Genomic DNA, 8640 nt, shown 5'->3' on the forward strand with positions numbered 1-8640 from the left:
GCTAACCCATCTTTCCACTAATTTGGACTTAGTACCCAAACGAATGTCCACACGATTTCTCATATTTTCCATAGTTTTTTCCAAAAACTGAGTTGTTTCATAAGTTTGAAAAAAGTCTTTCTCAAAATCATTTTTTCGCCTTTGTACGCTCCATGGTATTCAGATTAATGTACGGCTGCAACCAATTGCTTTGACTGAAACTAAGAACTCTATGAACATGTTTTAGTTTTCATACCCAGACTCAAATAAAGCTTTAAATTTTTGTAGTGTACGACATACTTTTCTTTGCTGTAGAGAGTTGTCAGAAGCTTGTGCCATTTTTCGATCCTGGTGGGACTCTCTACGTTTCTGGAGCGAGAGGTAGATCAGAGTGTACGTCGTGTAGTTCTTCAGGATATTCCAAATCAACTTCTAATATGTAGCCTGTGGGTGAATCGTCACTAACTTTCATTACATCGATGTCTGTACTGCTCCACTGAAAGTTTGCATATGGTAGTTTTACAGACATTGCCCACACCATACAGGTTGTTTGCATCCAAGTACATGAGGTAATTGTTTGGTTTCGATTTGTCGTAGTCTTTCATGTAGGGATTGTTTGCCTTCGCATATCGATGAGAACACTGTGAAATACCACCACGAATACCCTTTTCAACCATGAGTACCATATCGATGTCAGTCAATAGAGACAGTTCGACTTTTGTAATTTTCAGCATTGCGTTCCAAGCCAACCCAACCCAGGTGCTGTGAAATACCATGCAGGATCTAATTTGTATGTATTGAGACATACATCCCCTGAAGTTTTCCATAACATCTGCAAGCAGTAAGACATCGGTTTCGTTATATAGCATTGTATATTCTTTCATGTTCTGAATGTTAAAGGCGGTCCATACATCGCACGCATGTTTGTAATCTTCATTTGTTATGTGTTGTTTATTCAGTCTATTGTAAAATTCTTCTTGACTAGGTAGTGATGTTTCACTATATTTTTCTATACTGTCCATGTAGTCGTAAGGGTACACTCCTTTTCGTAGCAATAAATTGAGGTCCTTACCATTGTAATATGTTGAGATGTGTTTGAATTGAGATCTAGTCAGATTCTTTGCCAACCTATCGAGACTTTGTGACATGAACTTGAATGAATCGATGAATCGTAGTTCAATTCCACCTTCCACACTGACCGTAAAGGAAATGTACCGCTCCTCGTTGTTGGGTATCAATGATATGCGATTTTGGAACTTACCAAACTCTTTAATGAATAGGTGAGTGTCGTAACCTGCTAAATTATGAATGAAAACAGGAATGAACCTAGGTTTTTTGAAATTGATGTTACACTTGTTGTGAGCTGCATCCTCTAAACAAACCCGTCAAATGGTTATGGTCTCTAACACGATCATCACCAAGATAATTTTCCACAGATATGACATGTAGTAGTAGATTCAAACATTCCTTCCTGTTGCTCTTTTGTCATCAATTGCATGGGGACTATTGCTTCACTCTTGTAAAGTTCATTAATCCTTATCGACTCCTCAATCAATGATTTTACAAATACATGTGCAGCATCGTCTCCAAAGTATTTAATTAATCGGTGGTTTGGAAAAGCCGTTCTCTGACACCCCATACATACAGAATGAAATGGCATTATGTTTCTGATATTTAATAGTGAACGATTGATGATTACCATTACAATCCACTTTACACGGTTGACATGTTGAAATAGGTGCTAGACAGCATTCAAAGTCTGCGTAATACACAAAGGGCACTCTCATTGAGCAATTGAAATCTTTAAATCTAATTACAGTTCCTGGCTCTGGTAGTTTCCAATTTCACAGCATCGTGTGTGTTACAGTCTTCTCTATGCTTGATGAGTAAATCCTCTCTCGTAAAGTGTTGCAAACACCTATTGCATATCCACATCTTATGTCCATTTCGTGAGATCTGTGAACTAACCAAACGGGACATATCTTTGATCCAACAGTAGTAGTGAGTGTTTTGTTTTTTTCTCTGATAAACAGTAGATTAAACATGTTTTTTCCATCTCGTTATCAGTTATTCTCAGCGGGAATATATCGAACTTGTCATCATAAGCATAGACATTAACAGAAATTCCACTACGTCTTTCAAACTTTGCTATATCATCAAGTTTCATGGGGCATTCGCAAGTTGCTAGTGCATGAAGCAGCTCTCGTTTGAAAGGTTCGTAATTGCTGATTCTTTCTGGATGAACCTTAACCGGGTGTAAAGCTGCCAGAATAGACCACATAAAACATTTCTGATCTTCGTTTTTTACATTAATAACAGCCTTTTTGGATTGAATCTGTTTTGGTAGAACCACATAGCTGGATCCGTGAAAAGGAACGTATCGGTTGACTCTGATCTCCAAGTCTTTCACACTTTTTAGTGACCATTGAGAACCGTTTGCCTCAAACTCCTCCATCTCAACCAACATCTTAAGTTTTGCTGAGTTATAATAGTCAGACAGAGGACGTTGTCGAGTAAAGAATTTCATTTTTCGTTTTAAAGTTCATGACTTGAGTCACCTCCACATCGTTTATTATTTTCTTGAATTCAGCATGATAAACCATGTTTACCTTAAGATTTTTTTTCTGTTACAGCTTCCTGAAGTTTTTCAACAACGAGTGGTTTGCATATCTCAAGAAACATTTTTGGATCTTTGATCCCACGTTTGTTTCATAATCACATACGTTTTCAATCTTCCCGTGAATGCTGACTGGACTTCTGATATTTCATCAAGTATTGTCTGTGACTCCTCTGGAGTACGTACCGGAACCAGATGAGGTGTTGAAGGCGATTCTGTTTCAGACAGAAGCTGTCTCTCTTCCATGGTAGGGCTAATCGAATTCTCACTATTAATTGTACTAGTCGGTGTCTCACTAATAATCTTTTTCACAACCTGTAGGAATCTTTTGTGGTCTAGTCGGTTTTTCGGATCATCGCTTCAAGAGCTATATCGTTTGTATTGACCTTCGGTACTTGTTTGATTTCCCTTGGTCGTTTTGGGGTATTTCTTTACCAACATGTTGATGTCTGGAGTGGGTGCCGGCAGTCTTGGTGTCAGTCTCGTAATGGGTAATATTTCACTCCTGTATCGAGGACCTTCATGAAGTGCTGACAAACGATATGGCGTTTCGATTGTTTGTGACGGTTCCAGTTGGATGACTCTATTGGTGTTTCACAAATCCAACACATTTTACTTTTAGGAGCTGGTTTGATTTCCATCTTTTTCAGACGTTCGTTATATGTCATACCATGCTGGTTGCTGGCACATTTCTTAGATTTTTGGTGCCGAGCCATGTTGGAAAACCGTTATTTCCTTACTACATTTTGGACATGGTTTCTTCTGGGGTTTTATTTGAGCACGTACATCGGTCGGACTAAGCACGTTGTATGTTGGACTCTCTGGGATATGTAGTGGTGAATGGTATACAGGACTGTATGGTATATGCAGTGAATAGTCTGACGTATCCGGAACTTCAAATGGTGGTGGACCAAGTATTGATATAATTTTCGATGAATCGGGGTGTAATCCTTTTTACTGGTGGTTCAAACTTTGGAGCGTCGGCTGTAGATGGACCAATTATAGCTCTAATTTTGGAATAGAAATCTGGAGTGTCTAACATAGACAAATCAAAATCAGCAATCGCGTCTTGTTCTTCAGGTCTGAGATTTGAATAGGACTCTGGCAACATAGACATATCAAAATCAGCAATCGCGTCTTGTTCTTCAGGTCTGAGATTTGAATAGGACTCTGGCAACATAGACATATCAAAATCAGCAATCACGTTCTGGAATTGATTGTCACTCACAGCATCAGCGTAGTTTTCCAACATAGACATATCAAAATCCGGAGTTTGTCTGTCTAACTTGGACATGCATTTCTTTGTTTTTTTATGGCGGGACATGGAGGAGTTCCTGACTTCCAGCACCACACCTTGAACATACTTGTTTCATCGAAGGAGGTTTTTCATTGAATCCGTTGGAAGAAGCATAAGCTGGTGGAATTTGACGCTGACATACACTTCTTTGTTTTTTGGTGGCGGGATAGGTTAGATGCAGTAACCTCAGCTCCACAATTCGGACATTTCTTCATTGATGATCTTCGAAGACCATCCGTAGGTAGCATTGAGAAATGCTGTTTGCTTGCTAGCAGGAGAAGACGCCATTATTATAGAGCTGGCTACTCTCTTACTGTATGGGGCGATTGACGATGGAAAAGGATGAGGTATGGATGCACTTCTTTGTTTTTCTTGGTGGCGGGATAGGTTAGATGCAGTAACCTCTTCTCCACAATTCGGACATTTCTTCATTGATGATCTTCGAAGACCATCCGTTAGCATTGAGAAATGCTGTTTGCTTGCTAGCAGGAGAAGACGCCATTATTATAGAGCTGGCTACTCTCTTACTGTATGGGCGATTGACGATGGAAAAGGATGAGGTATGGATGCACTTCTTTGTTTCTTGGTGGCGGGATAGGTTAGATGCAGTAACCTCTTCTCCACAATTCGGACATTTCTTGACTGATGATCTTCGAAGACCATCCGTAGCATTGAGAAATGCTGTTTGCTTGCTAGCAGGAGAAAACGCCATTATTATAGAGCTGGCTACTCTCTTACTGTATGGGCGATTGACGATGGAAAAGGATGAGGTATGGAATGGATGAGAATAGGAAGAGGAGTAGGAAGAGGGTGGGTGTGTGGGATGAGTGGAAGGAAGGATGAGAGCATTATTAATACATTTGACTCTGAACTAGAACATAGTTTTTTGTAACTCTTTTTCATAAAACGATCCTATTATTTCCTCACCAGACTGGTCTGCGATTTTGTAGGTAACGGGGCAAGTTTTGTTGACAGCCACAATCTGAAAAATTTCTCTTGTCCAATTTCTGCGGTATTTATTTCCAAATACATCTTTCTTTATAGTAATTCTTACGCGGTCTCCAACCGAAAGTCTGGGTCTGAATACTAGACATCGTCCAGTGTTTGCGTACATGTTTCTTAAAGTTTGTTCATTGCTTGAATTCACTTCTGATGGGCTCATCTTTATAGTGCTATGAAATTTACTGTTATATTGACGTAGAAGCTTCTGTAAATGTGACACCATCTAAAAGAGTTTTGAATTTCAAAGTGCACTTTCATTTTTTCATTGAGAGTTCTATGGAAACGCTCTATAATGGCACTTTTTTCCTCATTTTCAGTATGGTATAACTTTATTTGATTTTTGTGTAAAAACTCTCTAAATTCCTTATTAACAAATTCTCGTCCTTTATCCGTGTGAAGAAGGTTCGGGGGTTTGTGACCAACCAATTTCGCTCTTCTTAATATTTTACTAAACGATTTAGTAACCTCTTGTGAGCTTTTAGTTTTTAATGGTTCTGACCACGCATATTTTGAAAACGTATCAATTACATTAAGTATGTATCTGAATCCATCATTTTTCCTTTGAAAACCTAATCATTACAACAAGGTCTGCAGCCCACAAATCATCAATACCCAAAGTTACAATTTTTCTCTTAGGGAATCGCTTAACCACAGGTTTATGAACCTCTAATGCTCGAAGCAGGATTTCTTTCCGACTTTTCTGCTTCATTAATTCCTGATACTAACTACAATTCACTTACAGTATACCAAACTAGTAATTTATAAGGTGCGATGTCTCGCGCGGCGCGGCGGTGACTGGACAGTGACGAGGCGCGTAACGATTGTTTTGTATACTTATAGAAAACAAGACGCGGTGTCTCACACGGCGCGGTGGTGGTGACGGTTCAGCAGTCTCGCGGCGCGGTGATGACGAGGCGCGTGCCGATTGCTTGGCGGTGGACGGTTCAGCAGTCGCGCGGTGCGGTGCTGACGAGGCGCGTGCCGATTGCTTGTACACTTACAGTAACAACGCGTGGTGGCGGTGGCGGGACAGCGATGACATGCGTGGTGATTCGCGCGGCGCGGTTCTGACTACCCGTACTCACACTCTTAGTCGCTCTCTAAAAAATTGCGGTGGCGGGACAGCGATGACATGCGTGGTGATTCGCGCGGCGCGGTTCTGACCACCCGTACTCACACTCTTAGTCGCTCTCTAAAAATTCTGTCCCAGATTCGGTCTCACAACGCGGTGGTTTGTCCCAGAACCGGTCTCGGGTGCTCTGTCCCAGCAACGGCCAAAGTATACTACTTGTATGTAAACCAATTACTGAAGGATGCAATGTTTTTAAAATAAAATTTTACATCAGGAAATTAAATATTTTTAGGAAAATAAAATAATAACATGCTCCAAATCACTAACAGAAATGTAGTACTAAAATTAGAGATTAACATAATTGCTTCTGTAAATATTTTCTGAAGATTTCTATACAAGGAACAATCTTTGTTTTAAACGTTTTGAAGACCAAATGCCTCACCCTTTACAAGCCCAAAGATGATTTTCATGCTCCACCCAAACCAGAGAATGTTCAAACGATGAAAAACCTAGAGAATATGACTGATGACCCCTATCTTGGAAGTGCCACATACATACTTTGCACAAAACATCTGTTCAGCACTATTTGTATTGAAACAATTTGAATTACGAAACCGCAGCATTGTAGGTAGAGCAAAACTGTTAGTATCTCTGTCTGTTTTGTTTCATTTAATTGTTCTCATTAATGAAAATTGCAGCAATCATCAGACTATAGTAAATATATGTCCACTTCTTACAAATCTTAGGTGTAAGACATACACAGTTATATTGAAACTTGTGTATAACTGTATGTATTTAGTGTAAATAAAATGTGCTAGTATTGATAGACAAAACTTTTGAGGGCCTGCCGAAACAAAAGAGTATCCACTCTGTCGCCAATGTCTCCTAATTATTTCTCTGTTCATATCTAATACATATGTTGTACCTTTACTTTACATGTTATTTTACAGTGACAAGATGGTGAGGGCATTTGCTCAGAAGGGTCCAAAGTACAAGGAACTGCCAATGTCACCCATGAAAGGCCATGCCTACTCCGTAGCTAGCGTAGAGTTCTCTCGATGTGGCCGTTACCTAGTCACTGCATCCATAGATGGCGCCATCATAGTTTGGAATTATTTGGTAATAAATAATGTCATAAAGTACAGTAATTACAGTAAACTAGCTAATCAAAACTAGCTAGTTTAATTGAGATTCGTGATACATTTGTTTATAAGAGCCATTAAATTAACCCTTAAAGTGCGGCATACGGATATGTCCATACCGTCAGAACTGTGCTGAACATGGCAGACGTGAATATCCGTATTTTTTATTTTTGGTTTTTTGTGTACATTATGAATTCATGAAAGTGCTAATGTGTTTGAAATGCCTAAACATATTGATTTATGACTCTCAAGAAGAAAAATTGAATTGTCAAAAATAAATCAATAACCAGTGATATTCTTCGTATTATTTGACGATACATGCGTGGCATGCAGGTATATCTGTACAGCACTCCTATGTATAACGCACGTCTACATGTGTAATGCTGTCACTAGTACCGGTAAAGCTTTTCTAAAAACATATATCCACTTATTATCTCTTCTACCAAAAATAAATTTACTTTGGCAAAAAATGAAATTTCTGGAAAAATCTCTAAATGCACGCTAATTGAACCCAGGCCAAATATTCTCAAGTGCTTTAAGGGTTAAAGTAAACCAAATTGATCACACGTGATAATATCAATCACAAGATAGTTTTATGACAAAACTGGACTGAAACAGTTCAAGAATATTGTATTGAATGTAATCTATTACATTGTCAAAACTAATTACATGAAACTGAATGTGTGTGTAGCCCACATCTCACACCACAGTTTGTCAACATAATCTCACTTCTTTCATTTCTTTAAAGTTAGGTTTTGATGATAGAAATATTGTGAAGCTAACAGGATGTTTTTGGAAATTTACCATTGTTCAGTTAAAAACAAAAATGTAACACTGGTTAATTATCCTTTTCACATATAAAATCTTCCGTCATCACTTCTATTAGATCAAAAGTCCCATGTTATAATGCTCAGTTTCGAGATCTGCTGCAATCTATTTTCCTCAGGTGGATACCTAAACCTAATACATAACTAAAATGTAGTTTAAAATAATCTTACAACATACCTTTACATAGTTGTCAATGTTAGTTATTGTGTACAGACATATTGTGATCTGTATTCATTTTTTCAGTTGGTTGATAATAATTAGTGTATTATTAAGTGCATGTCTTAGAGATAATGAGCGTGGAGTTGACCACATATGTTTGTTGTGATTCCTGAATTTGGTGTGTCACAATGCAAAGGTATGATTTGTGTATTTTAACATAGATTTTTGTTTATATATTAGGGTAGTTATCTACCTGAGGAAGAGATTAGATTGCTTATAAATTGTTATGAACTAAACAGTTAAACATGGACTTTTGGTCTAATGGAAGTGATGACGGAAGATTTTATATGTGAAAAGGAAAATTAGCCTATCCTGTGATCCCTTTTTCTTCTCTATTTTTAGTAAAGCTAAAAGAGCCTTTGATGAATGGAGTGACGATAAATAAAAAGAAGACCTTTTAACAATGAGAAACAAAAGTTTGACTTATAGGTCAAAAGTCCCCACTCTCCAGTGCTATGAAAACAATGGCTTTAATTGTTTATTG

The sequence above is a fragment of the Homalodisca vitripennis genome, unplaced genomic scaffold (assembly GCF_021130785.1).
Source record: "Homalodisca vitripennis isolate AUS2020 unplaced genomic scaffold, UT_GWSS_2.1 ScUCBcl_6055;HRSCAF=13087, whole genome shotgun sequence".
NCBI lineage: Eukaryota > Metazoa > Arthropoda > Insecta > Hemiptera > Cicadellidae > Homalodisca > Homalodisca vitripennis.